The sequence below is a fragment of the Mya arenaria genome, chromosome 3, assembly GCF_026914265.1.
Source record: "Mya arenaria isolate MELC-2E11 chromosome 3, ASM2691426v1".
Lineage (NCBI taxonomy): Eukaryota > Metazoa > Mollusca > Bivalvia > Myida > Myidae > Mya > Mya arenaria.
In genome coordinates this window covers 76,375,236-76,395,537 of record NC_069124.1, presented here as the reverse complement: position 1 = coordinate 76,395,537, position 20,302 = coordinate 76,375,236, and the positions used below count along the sequence as shown (strand labels likewise).

Here is a 20,302-nt window from a genome sequence, read left to right as displayed (position 1 = left end):
TCTATGTATACTATAACATCGGTGCCGCTTTGAATGTTTACTCGGGGTCAAGCAAGGTGGAAATTTAAGTCCATTTTTATTTGCAACGTATTTGAACATTTTAGAGGAAGAGCTTATGACAAAAAGTGCAAATGACATTGATGTAAACACATAAAATATTTCTGTTGATAAATGCAGATGATAAAGTTATTTTTGCAACGATATTAGACATTCTGAAGTATTATTGTAAAACAAAAAAATGTAAATAGCGATTAAACTAAGGTTTCTGTGTTTAGGAAATTTGGTAGACTGCCAAAAAGTTGTACTTGTATATTAAGGTGGTAATATTGAGATTGTTAGCACATATTGTTATTTGCGTGTTGTTTTCACTTCGGTTGGTATGTATCAAAATACATGCAGGACATAAGCTGGAAAAGCTAAGTTATAGAGATATCTATTTCATTTTACCAATAACTCTGTAGAACATATCTTTTATTACTTTGATAAGCTTGTAAGGCCCATTTTCTTTTATGGCTGTGAGACTTTGGGATTTACAGAACCATTACGTGTAGAACGGTTATTGCCGATACTTCTAATATCATGAAACAGGAACTTCAGAAATCGGCACTGAAATATAACAAATTTCACACACAAAATCATTGTATCTAAGTTAACTGATGTACTCTTTATAATAGACACATGCATAAAATGCTATAGGTTAATTAGTAATTTGGAAGTTGACACACAATTACCAGTTCTTATCGATGCCAAAAATGCATAATTGTTCATTCAAGCTTGATTTTTGTATTCCATAGATCTATTTAAAACCTCAGTCTAATTTAGCCATTCATTGCTGAAGTAATTTGTACATTAAGGGTCAATGTTGAATAAGATATTCATTTGAGGATTTTTATTGATGACAAACTTTTTAAGATACTAACGAAAATGACAAATAAACTGTGAATATACACCAGGATTGAGCGACTGAACGGTAAGTCATTAGATTAAATTATCATTGTTTTGTTCCCAAGTTATATACAACAAAACATTTCAAACCTTTAGATCAGGAAATACGTTTCTATTGTAAGGTTCCCAAGGCACAATATGTGCATTGTGGATGTCTGGTGACCTCGTAGTATTTTTTAATCATCTAAAAGGGCTGTATCAGTAGAAATAGATATACAAAAACTATACCGAGACTAATATTTCAGGGCGACAGAGAATAAAAAACTGGCAATTTCTGGTCCAATTTTAGTTAGAATAAAAACACGAATTCGAATAACAATAATTTATAAATGAACGTGTTTGGCATTTATTTCACACACATCTAATGAGTATTAAGTATCCTTTCCAATAACCGACATACATGTACATATAAGGTCACTCGACATTAACATATACCATTGTTGTCAATGGCGTGATGACTTATTTGTACAGTAGACACCTTTGTGATTTAGTATTCAGCAATATCATTAGACATAGTTAATGCAATTAATTACTCCATGCATCCATTTTATACCAATTTTAGAAATGCTAATTAAGTTTTAAACTACGTAACAACAAAACTCGGATTGAAAGTACGGCTTTTACATGCGATAAAAAAGATTTCTTAGCCCCTAAAATGCCTTGCATATTGTCCCTATATAGGATAATCAGAATCACGATCTCGTTGGAATGTTTGGACACAGTGATTAAGCTAGTAAAATATGTGGCAGTTTTGTTTTCTCATATAGATATATTTGTTCGGCTTCATGCAGACGGGGATGAATTTGCGTATTTTAGGGAGAATATTTGAATACCAAAAAGCGTGCGCATATCTGCTTAGTTTTGAATGAAGTTAAGTGAAATGAACAGCATGACATGTCTTTTTCAAAACAGAAATTGGCTTTCCTGACGTTAAATGTTCTGATTATACCCAAGCGGCTATAAATTTAGTGTCTAAACGCTAACGAAGAGGTTTAATTAACGTCAATAATCCAATAGTAAATGCTATTTTGCTGTAACGCCGTTCCGTTTCCTAGGGTTTGAAAAGAATAAACGGAACCGGAAAAAAACTTTTATAAAATCATCTCATGTGACACATTTGTCGATGATTGCAATTTATCAGAATGTAACGGCGATGATCAGTTCTTTGCTTTTACAATGCCAGAGGGGCTACGGGGTTTAGCAAAATAGCCAAACACACAATGGACATGTGGCAGACTTATCATAACAAATAACCACAAATCTACATCTACATAAATGAATTGTTCATAGGATAACCACACTGGAACGGTTACAAAGACAGATAGGACCTCACCGAGGGGTTTTACAAGTTATCGGATGCTCATCCTGTTTTTCGCCGTTCGAAGACGATTAAAATCGATGTTAAGTGTGTATAATCCTTTAGGGTTCTCGCCTTTTGATATTTTGGCTATAGATGGGACAAAGGTTGTCCGTCATATTTAGACATACGGCCGTTCAGTAACATTAGCGAGCATTCAAAAGGGTCATCTCTGGCATCAGGAATGACACACATTTTGGCTACATCTATTCTTATGTGTATGTTTTCCGTCAGCAATCATCTGATTTATACCTGTCTCAAGTCACGGCATACCGTTTAAGAATCCGCGGTAAACCTTTGAATCCAAGTAAAAATTTATTCAAAATTCTAGGTCTGATGTGAAAATTCGCCTTCATTTGTTTACAATAAGATACTCGTTTAAACAGAGGACATGTAATTAAAAGTGATGGTAAATAAGACAATGTCGCTAATTGATATGTGAATTGATTACATTTACATTACACTTGATAAAGACATATAGATTTATTGCATTCCAGCTGAAGGATTTTTTTTCTTGAATTATGATTTTCATAACGATGATCAATGAAAAGGAGATTTCATTTGGCAATCAAATTACCGCTTGGTATCATATTATGATCGATATGAACAAAATGGACGATGAATATTTGTTGGGTAAATAATGGAAACATCAATGTCGTTTATTGTTATCTTCACAGCTGTAACGATTTTTGTGAGCGTTGTGCCAGAATATGCTTTATATTGTTGGCAGTATTCCTGTCATATTTAGCCTGCACGTCTTTGATAGAATCCTGCTGTTTGAATTTGTGTATAAAATCTTCATGCATTGATTCATTGTAGTCAAATACCACTAGTATCTTAGATGTTGCCACAGTTAGGTGTCCAATCCGGTGGCCCATTTTCAAGTAAGTTTTAGTGTACATTTCATTTAAACATTACTGAAATAATGATGATTATGATATGATCTAAATTTAACATAACCCACTTAAATAAAGGCATTAATTACTAATTTATTATGCAATTATTCCGCAAGTATCGACAAGTCTTCCAACACATTTACGAAGCTTATGAAGATCATAAATTGCCATTTTCGCAATTATTCCCTGAACACTAAATTATTATGTGTTTTTTTTATATTTTACTTTTACGTGCAAGAAGTTGCCTCCTGTAAGATTAATGGTCGCTATTTTTGCATAAATATCATATAACAATTATAATTTTAGAGCCTCTGCTATTTTAAAATAAACCTGCTAGAAACGTGACTGGCGAATTGCAGTATATTATTAAAAAGGACTTCATTAGGTTTACTGAGAAAAGCTCATATGGAATATACGGCTCGAGGGTTAAAGCTTAAAGTAATGTCTTCTGCTTTATTTAATGTCACTTACATTTGTTTTTGCATCTACCCCTTAAGCTACTTTCTGTATTAAGATATTGCATTTAGAACGACGCCGCTTAACCTCGTTCTTTTCGAAGAATTTTTGATATCAATACAATTTAACATTTTATTTTAGAAATATGTGTAGTAAGAAACGTAAAAATAATTTCTTCACGGAAGCATTATATCTAAATACCGTAGGTATTTTCGTCACAATAAATGTGTTTACTATTATACTGTACGCCCCCCCCCCCCCCTGTTTGTATTATTGTTAATAACGACCCACGAAATAATGTCGTTCACGCGAAGCAACTGAATAACGCCAAGCATGGTTCTTTTCAATAAAACAGCGCCAAGCAGCGTAGTTTTAACAATGTTTAGCGTGACTCACTACTTTTCTCTTTAATACTCATTTATACCCAAATTGATACTAGTAACGCACACTTATCCTCAAGTAATGTATGTTTAATCAAAGGTTGCATTGCTGTTATTTTGCCATCACTTCGCTGGATATTTGAAATATATGAACATGCCAAGTTTCTGTTTCTGGAAAAGGGGCTTTGTTGCATAGAAAAAAACTGAACCACGTGGACATTGAGTGTATTTAAATATCTAAAGCTGCTTAAAATGTCAAACGTATTTTCTACAACAAGTAATAAAATCCGTGTTTTATGATTATATCTAGACTGAGATGAATCATTTCGTTCTTTGATGTAAGATGCTGTGTGAATGGTTGAAGAAACAATGACGTTTTGATGGGTTGAGATAGCAGAATCTCGTTTAAGATATCGCTATATGCATAGAAGAGAATGTCAAAAATGAGAAAATAGCGTATTGACATGATATGCAGCGGATATTGTTATAAGACATTGTATTGTTATACCAATGTCGAAATAGAAATGAAACGAAATTTACAGAGCATAAAATGAATCACTTGAGGATAAAGAAGTTTTAAGAATTATTTGCGATTCTATATTTAAATTCAGCCGAAGAACGATTCACACAAATGCCACAACACATTTAAGTATTGAAACTTACCATTCTGAATTAGAACTATTACATCGTCAATCATTTCTTTCTTACATAACGGTAAAGCATTTTTTATGACGGTATGGGTTGTTTGTTGTGTTTGTATTTGTGTATGTGGTGTAAGCTTATTTTTGGTGTCTGCATTTGTCTTTGTGATGTTAATATGTTTGTGACTTCATTGCCGATTGTGACCTTGCCCCTAACGAGGGAATATTTTTTTAATTTTCGACTACTGGGCTTGTCCCTGTATATTTTATTGTATTATTTCTATTTCTGCCAAATTAAATGCTATAACACGATACTAGACAATGTCGTTAAAACAATACTCCTTCCATGTACAATCGAAACGATTACACAAAGGCAAACTAGTACGTACATGGCGATGCATAAACAAATACTGAATCATATCCGCAGTTAATGATACTGGTATCATAAATCGGTTTAACCATAAGGGTTGTCACTCGATGTTAGGCTTTGTATCCTAAATTAAGCTCACAATAATCGTTTGGCTGAGAGTTTCGATTGTCATTAGAAACTGCTTGATGCCATTTTCCAATGGCACAAACTGTCTAGCCAGAATACAAACGTTTCATTAAGTATGACATATCGCTTAAAATGTGAGATGCCATTTCAACTCAGGGCTCTTTCACATCATCAGTTTTCGTTGATAAAATGGCTCGGTATCCGTAAAATAAATGTGTGCTACTTGACAAGCAAGTTTATCTTGATTTAAGGCATCAGAGGCAGAATAACTTATTCGTTTGATGAGAATGAGACACTACAAAATACACAAAAACTTCTTAGAACAAATAACATATTCTCTTAGTTGAATTCCATCAATCGACAACTGTATCTGTCCGCACATAACTTACATTGGATATCCCGTATGCACGGAATATGGACGGTACGCGTGAGGCGGTGTTAACGATGGTAGTTTTTTAAAGAATTGTTTGGCAATTCAAACGTTCAGTCTAGCAGTGAATGTAAGGTCGAAGGCGACTGGAATTTTAACAACCGCTTTACGCAAAAGTTAACATTCTTTGTTAGGAACATTCTATTATTAGCCTGATGGATAAAGAAAACCTTTTCTTATGGCCTTTTAATGGAATGTGAGAAAATTGCGTTGCCTGGTCTCGACCTTGTATACTGACCTTTAAGCACTCTTTTTTCATGCGGCAAAATAACTGTTTTCATGTTTTACTACTTACTTGCTTACCTTCCAACCCTATATTTGTAGCGGACGAAAATTGTTCTTTGTGCTTTCGTAAATGTAATATCCACACCAGACCCCAATCCTATGACCAAGACTGCAAAATCATTTAACGATGATGAATTGCTCCAATTCAAATCTCCGTATATTTCCATGGGCATTTAATAATTTCTAAAATATCAGCTTTACAACCTGCCGCTCCCATCAACAAAACAAGATACTGTATCAATTTTTCTGTGGTACGTTCTGCACTTCTGCAAAGTCAAATCTGTTCATTGTCTCTCTTTGATAATTCAAATCCGGTGTACTATTTGCCGTGCCGTACACTTATTCTTTTGAAACAGTAACTGTTTAATGTAATTCTTTTATTTGTGTTTACATGTATTTCATTATATTTAAATGTATGTACATTAAACCTTATTCTTAGGTTAATATAGTCCCTTTGATGTACGAATAAGGTTTGTTAAGCGGACCAAACTTCAATAAAATACAAAATTGAATTGTTTTTTTACGAACACCTACAGTTTAGTAATAGAAAGACTTTTCTTACGGTTAACGGTACGGTGTACGGCGGTTCCCTTTTTATTAAAAGCCTTCCAAATAACATCCTTTTGCTCAAACATTTTTATTTCTTAAGAGTATTCTCATGTTGTAAAACTTTCGCTCTCACGAAAAAATAAAATAATCAAATTTTAGTATGCATTGAGGTCCTAGTTACAACAATTTCAACTGTTATTTCCGGTTATTGGAATCGTTCAAATATGTTGGGATACAGTTTGTTATATTTAAGAATTGGATGTTTCGTGATAATTATATTTGTATGCCACGTCATTCAAAGGCTTTATGTCTAAGATTAAACACACATACAAATGTGTGGAATAACAGTAAACTCATTTAAAATCTTTCTGTCATGTTTTTCGATGAAATATGGGGTTTTATCAGTAAAATAACAACAGTGAAAATATCAATTTGATATTTTAACTGCAAAATAAGGAGTGAAAATATCAACTTTCAGAACTACTTTTAAAATTCTTTGTAGTTACCTCCCCTTGATCAAAACAGAACACTTCACTTTTAACCAGAAAATGTTGGCAAAACCATGTTTAAAATGTAAAGAAAAGTTTTATAAATTTAAATAAATATATATTTGGAAATTAACAACTTACCTTTTATTACCGGTTATCCCATTTTTCAAACGTTTTCTTGATCTTGAAGCTGAATGTTCGAACATTTGCTTTCATACCAAACAAATTTCAGACGAAAACAACTGTTCGAACATAAATATAATTTTATATCATCGTTCAAACGTATTTTGAACTGTTTGTCGTTGTAATACGTAAAACGAGCCTTCCGGAAAATTCACACAACAATTTACAGATAATCTGATACTTTTTACCCCACCCACGTCTCAAAATTTGTTAACAAACTAGCGAAGCATTCAATCTTTACCTGGAAAACAAACCTGTTTTTAAGCGAAACCGACTTGTCTCTGACCGTAAGATGACTGAATATTCATGTATCATGAAACACAGTCTAAAACTAAGAAAAATGTTTAAAATCCAATGATTATCCGGATTTGTTTTGCTGACACATTTGACCTTCCAAATTTTCATTCATTAAATGGCTGCGTAGTATTAAAATAACATTGTTTTCGTTATTTTTTGGAACATATGTGGACTTATAAAACTTCATTGATTACTGTTCATAAAAGCTTTGAATTAAAAAACGAGCGAATAATAAACTTTAAGAGTGAATAGCAGTGAACTTTTTCTCAACAAACCGGAAATAGAAAAGTTGACATCTATAGTTTTGCGTCGGGGGCGCCCCACGGGTAGCGACGTTAATAACACCCTTTTCAAAAAGTGGCTTCGTCACTCGTGAAAATGTGTTTTTCCATGACACTCGTGAAATAGAATACGATCTTACACTGAAATAAACAAATATCCTCTATTTATTTTTTTAAAAAACTTTCAACACTATTGAACTAAAACTAGATTCATTTGTGCTTTTCGCTACTGTCTTTATGAGCTTTTCCATTCTTTGACTGAATATTCAACTCATTTAGGGCATATCCTTCCGCCTGCGATGGGTTGAATTGTAAGGTAAATAGGTTTTTACCATCCAAGAAAATCACGTTACTGATTTTATTGTTAAGGTAATCCCTCCATTTAGCGAAGACGCGGTGAAGGAGATGAACAGCACTGCAATTAAGCATGACTTAATATGGCGTGTAATAGCATTTCATCCTCTGTTACAAAACTGGCAAATAAACACATTTGTAGGTTCTTTTTCTAAAATAAGGTCAAAAGCAATTTTCTTCGCGGCAAAATGTACTCGATAAATCAAAGCCTACTAACGCTTAGTGTTACTATTTAACCATGCAAGATGTTAGGCGTTGATGAAAAGTATTGAACGATGGTCCGAACGACATGTCATTGTTTATTTATACATACATGTTCACATTGCACAATGACGGACTAGTAATATGTAAGACCTTTGTAAGTAAATCTTTACTGAGATGAAATGTTTCTGATACATATATGTTAACTTATGATCCGCATATGTTGCTCTTGCTAAAATATTTACCGCTAGTAAATTTGAGTCTCTATTTAATTATCGAATTCCGTTGAGAATATATTGTTGTTTTGCTTCTCCGATGATGACGCATCGCATGTTGTTTATATCATATCGTTTTTGTCAAGGAGATGGACTTCTTTCATGGAACCAATCAATCATTTGTTGCAAAGATTTCAACCGCATTGAATTTGGAAACTGCGAGTAAGGTAAACTTACTTGTCCATTTTGTTTTGTTCTTTTAATTTAAAATTTGTTTAAAACAGATAGTATATATCTTATATTAACATCAATTTAATCAACAAAACTTAAATAAACGGATTATTAGCACTTTTTGTGCGTTCATAGAGTTTTGACTCTCGATGCGATTTTGCAAATCCATGCAGAAAATATATTTATGCTACAATGAGCAGCGTCCGACACCATCCGTTTAAGCAAAAATATTCCGGTTTAAAACGTTTCATAGTTGAATTAGGTTTTTGCATTGGTTTGAATTCTATACATTTGTAATTTATTCTTTACATTTTGGATGAAGGCATATCTGCATGCACGATATTTTTACCTCTCACGCATTACAAAATGGTGAAATTGCCTTAACATGCTAACTATGAAACTCTGTTGCGTACTTCACGTGTTTCATTAACATCATTAGTATAACATTTCAACCATATGATTTGGACGATTTTAATTTTTGTGAATGTTTAATGTTAGATATTAGACTCTTAACACACTAACCTGAGGAAATTCTGAGCTCTCTCACACCATATACCTCTGAATTCTTTGCAAAACAGAAAACGACTGCTATAAAAGCCCGTACTAAAACATAGTATTTAGGAGAAAAAGGCTAATTGACAAATTTTCAAAGGAATTCCTAACTTCAATATACGATACTTGATTTCAACTGGTGGTGTCCCTTTAGAATTCTTTGGTAATATGGTCTGTGTCAAGCTCGTAACGAGTTTTGTAAAAAACACATTAAAGGAAATGATGATAAAAATATTGTATCACCATACATACTATCCCGTTGTATTGCCGTTCCGTTTCTTTGGCTATGAAAAGAATTTCCAAAACCGAAAGAAAACTTGAACACGGTTTATAAATCACCCTCATGTGAACAATTTCGGCGAATATTTACATGAATTGGATGTACCGGTGATTTTCATTTTTGCTTTTTAAAACTATAGAAGGTACAGGTGGATATAAAAGGCATGCGGTATATCTTTGAAACATCTCCGATTCTTATTGATTCGTTAAATTTTATCAAAAATTGAAATATAGAGAGTGAGGAAGATATGTATAAGTTATACATAATGTTCATATAATGATCATTTCATTTATATGTCAGATGTGAGATTATATATTCGTTCGTTAACAACTATACTTAAACAAAGGTCATGTAATACAACTGTTTTGGTTTGTGAGACAAACCAGTCTGGCTAATGAGTTCAATTGATTTGTGCCTAAACATAGCCTCTCCCATGCACTTAATAAAGGCAAATAGATGAAGTCCATTTCAAAAGTAAATATTTTTTTATTTGGATATTTAAGACAATTATTGGAAGAGGAAATCATTTGACACACTCATTACCGTTTTGTATCATATGATGATCGATATGAACAAATATAGACGATTAATACTTGTTGTGCAATTTAATAATGGCTACGTCAATGATGTTAAGGTTTTGCCATAATCTAATCATCGGTGTTAAAAGGGTGTTTGTGAGCATAATGCAAGAATATGCCTATTTAGTCTGCCTGTCATTGATAAAATCCTGATATTTGTAATTGAGTATGCAATACACTTGGATTATTGTTGTTAAAAACTAACTTGTTGACAAACATTTTTGCTCAATCAAGTGGGTGTTTTTTCCAATAAATGGAAGGTAATGTTTCATTTAGACATTCAAGTCAAAAATAGAAGATTATAAATTGCCATTCTCGCAATTATCACAACGAAACTAATTTCATGTTTATTTTTTTATACTTACATTCACTTTTAAGTGCAAGAAAGGAAAGTTCATCATGTAGGATTTATGGACGCTATTACATAAATATCCTATAATTAAGCCCATACTTATGCTGTGGTATTGTAATATGAATCTTCTGGAAATGTGACTGGCGAATGGTAGTAAATTGTTAAAAAGCATATCATAGAAAATATGATTTAGTATATGGAATATACAGGTAGCAGCTGAATATCCATATATGTTTTTTTTGTGATATGCTTTTTAAGATATATAAGATAGATGCATTATTACCTCCAACTTAGATTTACCACAATTAATGCATTGGTTTCAATATACCAGAAAGGATGGATAAATGTCGAAAACAATGATTTTTATGAAGGATTCCGAGTTTAATTTGAAAGAAATGTGAAGGAAACACAGTATTTCTACCCTATGAGACTATAGTAAATCACTTTAGATCTTTTAGCACTCACCAATCATTTACTATTTTTGGGTGATCTGCTATAAAATACACTGTTACCAATTTGTGATCAGTAATAAATATTTTCCATAAATGCATTATTTAGCTTGAATTTTAAGATTTATCACTCCAAATTTATGTTTGTAATATATGTGTAGGTATTGATTTTGAGTAAGAGTGTCACGTTAACGCTTAGCCTCGCGAATCCCAAAGCAATTCGACATCGTTTGACATTATATTTTAGAATTGTGTATAATACAAAGACGTGTTTGATTTCTAAACGTAAGATTGATACTTTCTTCAATAAATGCAATTAACTATTTAACTAAATGGATTTTTTTCTATTTCATCATAATCCACCCGCGCAAATAAAGTCGTTTACGCAAAGCATGTATGTTAAAGGGACTGTGTTAAAGATTGGCACCAAAAAAAAAGTTTTTTTTCTGTAACGAATCTCAGGACAATTATCTAATAGAAAGTGTTACGCTTTGATATCATAATTGTAAAAAAAAAATGCCAAAATGTAAAAACAAATTGTGTCGGAGACCGGGTTCGAACCCGCGTCGCCAAAATTGTAGTCCAGCTTCTTACTCACTGCGCTACAAAAGGCTTATTCTAATCATGTGACATAATTAAGCTATACACTTACCTCGGTAATATCACGTGATAACACCGACTAACCAATCACGCATAAGGAATGAATTCTACCTGGTAGACATACCCAGTAACCGTTTTTAATGGAAAAATACGAAATAACTGCTTAACTTAAATAAATTGTAACTATGTGGTACTTCAGTTAGTAAGTTTCAATGCATTGTACACATTGATGCCAAGTTTATGACAGTTTTCGACAATTTTCTTTTTTTTCCCGCTATTTTATCATACGTGAGACAGCCCCTTTATATGAAAGGTTGCATTGCTTTAAGCTGGGTACTTTGAATACATCAAATTGCCAGGTTTTTGTTTCTGCATAGATTTTGGAGGGTTTTGCCCAGAAACAACTTAAACCTGGTGAATATTATGTGCCTTTAAATATTGCAAACTGCTTAAGTTGAGACCAATAGGATGCACTTTAAAAAGAAGCGAAATCAGTGTTTTAGGAGGATATTTTGAGTCGATTCGAATGTAAGTTGTTGTGTGAATGGGTGACGAAACAATGACGTATGAAGTGCTTGAGAATCATCTAGGTCACAAGGTCAAATGTTAGAAAAACTTTTTCAACGTCATAAATTCAACATTTTTTTTTCAAATCTTAACACTTGGTCAGAATATTTGTCTGCATAATATTTTGCTTATTTTTTATATCGGTCATCCCGGGTCAAATTCTAGGTTACTTGGTCAAATCTTAGGAAAATCTTTCCACTTCATAAATTCGACAATTTTTGTTACATCTTTATGAAACTTGGTCAGAATATTTGTCTGCATACTATCTTGAAAGTTCTTTAATATGTATCATCCCCGGTCAAAATCTAGGTCACAAGGTCAAATCTTAGGAGAAAGAATTCCACGGTCATAAACATTCATTATTTTTTGTCAAATCTTAATGAAACTTGGTCAGAATATTTATTTACATGTTGTCTTAAACATTTGTGAATATGGGTCACCTCAGATCAAAAACTAGGTCACTAGGTCAAATCTTAGGAAATATTTTCCAGATGTCATAAAAAATTCTATGCTTACCAAACGGTTTACCTATTAATATCAGTTAACAACTAAATTCAATTGCTATTTTATAAACACACATCCCATCATGAATTTCATATCTATCCATATTTTTCAAAAAATTAAATTAACTTTAAAAATATTTGTGTACATGAAATCTTAGAATATTAAGGGTGTCATCTAGGGTCAAAAACTAGGTCTCTGGGACAGATCTTATTGGAAAAACTGATGTATTTTTAAAATGTTCATTTTTTCCTCATACAAATGAAATAGTTTCTGTTCATAAGGTTATTTGTATGAACGATATATCCGATCAGTATAAATATGGGTCTTTTTATTTCAAATTCTAGGTTACAAGCTCATATCCTAGGTTTGCAAAATTGCATTGTCCAAAAAAATCCGGCTTTAATACGGCGTTGCCGCATTGGCGTCTTGTTTTTAGGATAAAAAAGTATTATCCAATACATTAAATTGGCATTTACGGACACCTACAATTTATTAATACTCAAAGGCTTTACTAAAGGTTAAAGGTACGGTGAATGGCGGTCCCGGTTTTATCGAAAGCCGTCCAAATAACACCGATTTGTTTATTTTTATTTCCTTTAGGATATTCTTAAAACGTTCGGTCATACGAATATTTTTTTTATCGAATTTCAATATGAAATGCTGTTCGAATTACAGCAATTATATCCTTAGTGTTTCTTTGAGTATGTCGGTCATTTTTGGTTAAAGAAATCGTGCAAATATGTTGTGATACAGTATATTATCATTTAGACTTTTGATGTTTCGTAATGAATAAATCGGTATGCCACGTCATTCAAAGATTTTTTTCCTAAGATTAAAAACATAAAAACAGCAGTATGGAATGACAGTTAACTCAGTAATAATCAAAACACAAACATAAAACTTCAAACGTGTACTCTATTGAACTAAAATATATTTATTTGTACTTAAAGGTTACCCTTTAAATGAGCTTATCCGTTCATTTACTGAATATTCAACTCATTTAGGACATATCCTTCCGCGCGCGATAAGTTGAATTGTAAGGTAAATAGGTTTTATCATTCGCGCAAATCACGTTACTGATTTTATTGTTAAGATAATCCCTTCATTTAGCGAAGACGCGGTAAAGGAGATGAACAGCACTGCAATTTAGCATGACTTGATCTCGCGAATAATAACATTTTATCCAATGTACAAAACTGGCAAATGAGCACATGTGTTGGTTCTTTTTGTGTAAAATGAGGACACCACCAATTTACTTCAAGGCTAAATGTACTCGATAAATCAAAGGTTACTCACATTAAGTGTCACTGTTTCCAGATGTTAGACGTTGATGAAATGCATTGAACGGTGGTCCGAAAGTCATGTCATTGTTTATTGATAAATGCATTTTCACAAAATTTGCAAAATGACGAACAAGAAATATGTAAGACCTGTGTAAGTAAATGTTTACTGAAATAAAAAAAAGTTTCTGATTCTTATTTGTAAAGATATCATCAACATTACGTTGCTGCTGCTAGAATATCTATCGCTAGTAAGTGTGTGTCTCAGTTAAATTGTTACATTAAACGATTTTATTTTTTTGATTCTTCGATGATAACAACTGGCTATTTTTTGCCGTATCAGTGTAATGATGTCATCGCTTTTTTCAAATGTGTTGACTATATTTTCATGAAACGAAATCAATCAAATGTTGCAAAGATTATTTTCGCTATAAGTTGTGAAACTGGCGATCAGTAAGGTGGACTTACTTGTACATTTATTTTTATAAACCAACACAAAATTTGAATATGAGGATTATAATCTCTTTTTGTTCGGTTATAGAGTATGAACGCTCGATTTTGAAAATCGATTTTAATAATTTATATAAGCAGCGTTAAACATCATGGATTCAAGCAGAAATAATATCACAATCCCAAAACTATTTTATTTACGGATTATTTCGTAAAGTAGGTTAAATTGGTTTTGCATGTCACCTTCCGGTTTAAAAAGTTTTGTAGTTGAATTTGATCTGCATTCTATACATTTGTATTTTATTCTTTATATTTTTGATGAAAGCAGATCTGCATACATTATGTTGTAACCTCAAAGGCATTCAAAATAATGCGAAAATTACCAAAACAGCTTACTATGAAACTCTGTTGCGTACTTCTTGTGTTTCATACACATCTTTCTTCCTCATAACTATATGATAAGGACGAAGAGCGTTGTGTGAATTTATGTTACATATTATACTCTTAAAATACAAACCTGAAAAAATTCAGAGCGCTTTTACACCATATGTCATGTTTCATTTTGCAAAACGAGAAAAGACTGCTCATGCTAATGCATAGAATTTAGGAGAAAATAAAGTCAACTTGACAAATTTTCGAAAGAATTCCTGATTTTAGGAAAGGACACTTGCAACTGGTAATGTCCCTATAAAATTCCTTGGTAATATGGTTTGTATCATCCCCTGTAATAAGTTGACATTGACCCATTAAAACCGCTTTAGTATTAGCCGATTTATTAAGCCACTGCGAACATCTATATTCCGATTACTTCAGACTGTGTCCGCACGCTGGAAGCTTACTGGATTTTGTTCATTTTCATCCATGTTATCAATGCTTTATTAGATATTAATGTAAGGAATTTTAATGGTTACATTTTATAATATAAAACCGAAAAAAGATGGACTGCCGATTATACACGATGGTTGAGTGAATGAACGGTAAAACATTATATTAAGATTAATTTCAATTCATTTAATACTCTTTTAATAAATTTAGATCAGGAACGAAGAGCTTGTATTATAAGCTATCTAATGTACAATAATGCGCATTTGGATATCTGGTGACTTGTTACATCTGTTGGTATCAATTGAAAGGATTAGTAGAAAAATACATTGTTATTGTATTTTCATGCTTTTTAAATGCCAAACGTTGTGTTTTTATTGCCACAGTGCTTGGAACTATTTAAAATATACTGAAAAATACTGATCTTTCAGTGCAACCGTTTTAGAATCATTCATATAAGACCATATTGTATTGATGCAATGATGTTTTAAATTAACAGTTAATGCAGCAGACAAATTCAATTGAACATGGCTTAAAACTGGTCGCCATTTACTTAATGAAACATTTAAAACGTCAACAGTGGAAATGAAACAAATGTTGTTTCAAAATGGATTAAAAATTAAAGTGATTCATGATGAGGTTTGTGCACTTAAACTGGTTTAAACCCACAGTAAATTTACATTGTACTGACCGTTCCAAGGCGGTACCTAACAATCCTTGATAAACATACCTAGTTTTTTATATAAAGTATGTAAGCACTGTGCTGTTTGTGGAGTTTTGTGCTGTTCTTCCATGTTTCTTGTTTGTGATTTTTTTGTTTTTATGTTCTATGTCTTTGGCGTTTACCCAGTGCCTTTAAACCTGGTTTATGTTTATACTTTTTGCTAGTGAGCTTGTTTCTGTAGTTTTTCGCATAAATATTGTTAGAGAATCGATCTGATTCCCTTGTAGAGTCATTTTCCAGGTAAAGAGGGAAGACGACGCTTCCTTGTTGACTTTTGATATGAATCAGTCTATTTTTGGTTGGCAATTTTAGTTTATTTATCAATATAAATAGTAAAGTAATATAAGTTTATCGGTAAATAAAACTTGTTTAAAATTTAAATTTTTAGTTATTACACAGTTTGCTGTTTTAGTATTATGGTATTCAGTTTCGATACAAAAACTACATTTGATTTTAGAAGTACTTCTTTAAGTGGATATTTTCCTCCTCTGTATGCTGGTATTTTACTGATAAAACAACATATTTTACGGAAAGCATTTTTTATCAGATTCCATTTACTCATTTGATAACCAACTTATAAAATACAATTAAAACTCTTTGCGATTTCTCTTATGTACAAGTGCGTTTTTGGTATAAGAGACAACTGACAAAGACGTATATAAAATTGGGATGAAGCGCCCATTAAAAATCGGCCTAGTATGGAAAAACACGTATGCTCTTTCGTGTAACATCGAAACGATGAATAGTTTATGAAGTACATATACTAATCTATTTCCTGTAGTTTGTTTCTTGTCTTTTTTTGAAAAAAAAGATGTATTGTCATAGCCTGAGTGTTTTCGTTGGTTTAGTGTGCAAACAATTTGACCTTTGCGACACATTTTGTTCTACTCTGTTTTATGTCAAATGTTCTTTACAAGTGGTATTGGAGTGTCCCTGCAATCAGATATGTAAAAAAATACAAACCATCTCTCGTATTTAAAGGCCCATATCATATAATTCATGTATTTTCTGATTAACCGAACACAACCATGCATGAATCAATGATCTAGACCAGCTGTGCTTCCTACAAGTCCATAATGAGTGAAAATAAAAAAAAGCCTTTAGGTTGAGAAACACTAGAATATTTATTACTTATCAATATTGTAATCATCCTAGTTATAGTTTATAATAAATGGCTGTATTCCTCCCGCAAATAATAGCTGCATGGAAACGCAAACTTATTAGTTTTTATCTATAAATAAAATAATTTAAAGACGCACCTTGAAAAAATGTGTCTGCAGTTTTGATCCAAACTTTCGAACACTTGCGGTGACTAGCGGCTATGATATTATAGGGCTGGAATATGTACAATTTACATTGCTAGTTACTTCAAACACACAAAGAAGATAAAGCGAAATAAAAATATAACAAATAGAAGGAAATAATGAGAAAAAAATATGGTGTCAGGCTATTTTGATGTATTGCTGTTCCGTTTCTTCGGCTCAACAATCTTTAACACGTTTTATATAATCATCCTCATGTGACCAATTTCGAAGATCATTGAAATGTATTATCGGGTGTGTCGGCGATAATCATTTCTTTTCGGTTTCTTGTTTAGGTTAAAGGGTTTAGAAAAGTAGCCAAACACATAATGGATATGATTTTATGGGAGACATATAAAAAAGCAAAAATAGCAAAAATACAATGAATTATACATGGACAAGTCCAGTAGTCAACAATTCAAATATAAATGTTGTTTAAATGCACTAAGCAAGGGCCTTAACATGATTTTAGAAGTACTTCTTTAAGTGGATATTTTCCTCCTCTGTATGCTGGTATTTTACTGATAAAACAACATATTTTACGGAAAGCATTTTTTATCAGATTCCATTTACTCATTTGATAACCAACTTATAAAATACAATTAAAACTCTTTGCGATTTCTCTTATGTACAAGTGCGTTTTTGGTATAAGAGACAACTGACAAAGACGTATATAAAATTGGGATGAAGCGCCCATTAAAAATCGGCCTAGTATGGAAAAACACGTATGCTCTTTCGTGTAACATCGAAACGATGAATAGTTTATGAAGTACATATACTAATCTATTTCCTGTAGTTTGTTTCTTGTCTTTTTTTGAAAAAAAAGATGTATTGTCATAGCCTGAGTGTTTTCGTTGGTTTAGTGTGCAAACAATTTGACCTTTGCGACACATTTTGTTCTACTCTGTTTTATGTCAAATGTTCTTTACAAGTGGTATTGGAGTGTCCCTGCAATCAGATATGTAAAAAAATACAAACCATCTCTCGTATTTAAAGGCCCATATCATATAATTCATGTATTTTCTGATTAACCGAACACAACCATGCATGAATCAATGATCTAGACCAGCTGTGCTTCCTACAAGTCCATAATGAGTGAAAATAAAAAAAAGCCTTTAGGTTGAGAAACACTAGAATATTTATTACTTATCAATATTGTAATCATCCTAGTTATAGTTTATAATAAATGGCTGTATTCCTCCCGCAAATAATAGCTGCATGGAAACGCAAACTTATTAGTTTTTATCTATAAATAAAATAATTTAAAGACGCACCTTGAAAAAATGTGTCTGCAGTTTTGATCCAAACTTTCGAACACTTGCGGTGACTAGCGGCTATGATATTATAGGGCTGGAATATGTACAATTTACATTGCTAGTTACTTCAAACACACAAAGAAGATAAAGCGAAATAAAAATATAACAAATAGAAGGAAATAATGAGAAAAAAATATGGTGTCAGGCTATTTTGATGTATTGCTGTTCCGTTTCTTCGGCTCAACAATCTTTAACACGTTTTATATAATCATCCTCATGTGACCAATTTCGAAGATCATTGAAATGTATTATCGGGTGTGTCGGCGATAATCATTTCTTTTCGGTTTCTTGTTTAGGTTAAAGGGTTTAGAAAAGTAGCCAAACACATAATGGATATGATTTTATGGGAGACATATAAAAAAGCAAAAATAGCAAAAATACAATGAATTATACATGGACAAGTCCAGTAGTCAACAATTCAAATATAAATGTTGTTTAAATGCACTAAGCAAGGGCCTTAACATGATTTTAGAAGTACTTCTTTAAGTGGATATTTTCCTCCTCTGTATGCTGGTATTTTACTGATAAAACAACATATTTTACGGAAAGCATTTTTTATCAGATTCCATTTACTCATTTGATAACCAACTTATAAAATACAATTAAAACTCTTTGCGATTTCTCTTATGTACAAGTGCGTTTTTGGTATAAGAGACAACTGACAAAGACGTATATAAAATTGGGATGAAGCGCCCATTAAAAATCGGCCTAGTATGGAAAAACACGTATGCTCTTTCGTGTAACATCGAAACGATGAATAGTTTATGAAGTACATATACTAATCTATTTCCTGTAGTTTGTTTCTTGTCTTTTTTTGAAAAAAAAGATGTATTGTCATAGCCTGAGTGTTTTCGTTGGTTTAGTGTGCAAACAATTTGACCTTTGCGACACATTTTGTTCTACTCTGTTTTATGTCAAATGTTCTTTACAAGTGGTATTGGAGTGTCCCTGCAATCAGATATGTAAAAAAATACAAACCATCTCTCGTATTTAAAGGCCCATATCATATAATTCATGTATTTTCTGATAAACCGAACACAACCATGCATGAATCAATGATCTAGACCAGCCGTGCTTCCTACAAGTCCATAATGAGTGAAAATAAAAAAAAAGCCTTTAGATTGAGAAACACTAAAATATTTATTACTTATCAATATTGTAATCATCCTAGTTATAGTTTATAATAAATGGCTGTATTCATCCCGCAAATAATAGCTGCATGGAAACGCAAACTTATTAGTTTTTATCTATAAATAAAATAATTTAAAGACGCACCTGGAAAAAATGTGTCTGCAGTTTTGATCCAAACTTTCGAACACTTGCGGTGACTAGCGGCTATGATATTATAGGGCTGGAATATGTACAATTTACATTGCTAGTTACTTCAAACACACAAAGAAGATAAAGCGAAATAAAAACATAACAAATAGAAGGAAATAATGAGAAAAAAATATGGTGTCACCAGGCTATTTTGATGTATTGCTGTTCCGTTTCTTCGGCTCAACAATCTTTAACACGTTTTATATAATCATCCTCATGTGACCAATTTCGAAGATCATTGAAATGTATTATCGGGTGTGTCGGCGATAATCATTTCTTTTCGGTTTCTTGTTTAGGTTAAAGGGTTTAGAAAAGTAGCCAAACACATAATGGATATGATTTTATGGGAGACATATAAAAAAGCAAAAATAGCAAAAATACAATGAAATATACATGGACAAGTCCAGTAGTCAACAATTCAAATATAAATGTTGTTTAAATGCACTAAGCAAGGGCCTTAACAACAAAGAACTAGAGACACAAACGTACAAGCACCACATTCAAACACTACAAACACCTAAA

At 32.3% G+C, this 20,302-nt stretch overlaps 1 protein-coding gene across 1 annotated transcript in view; it reads left to right on the top strand.

Moving 5' to 3' along the window:
• Window positions 1-866: 866 nt before the first annotated feature.
• The window catches only part of LOC128229264 (uncharacterized), a 53,077-nt gene continuing 33,641 nt past the window's right edge, over window positions 867-20,302 (top strand). The window contains exon 1 of the mRNA XM_052941079.1: window positions 867-970. The gene's annotated coding sequence lies outside the window, so the exon portion shown is untranslated. The remainder of the gene's footprint in view (window positions 971-20,302) is intronic.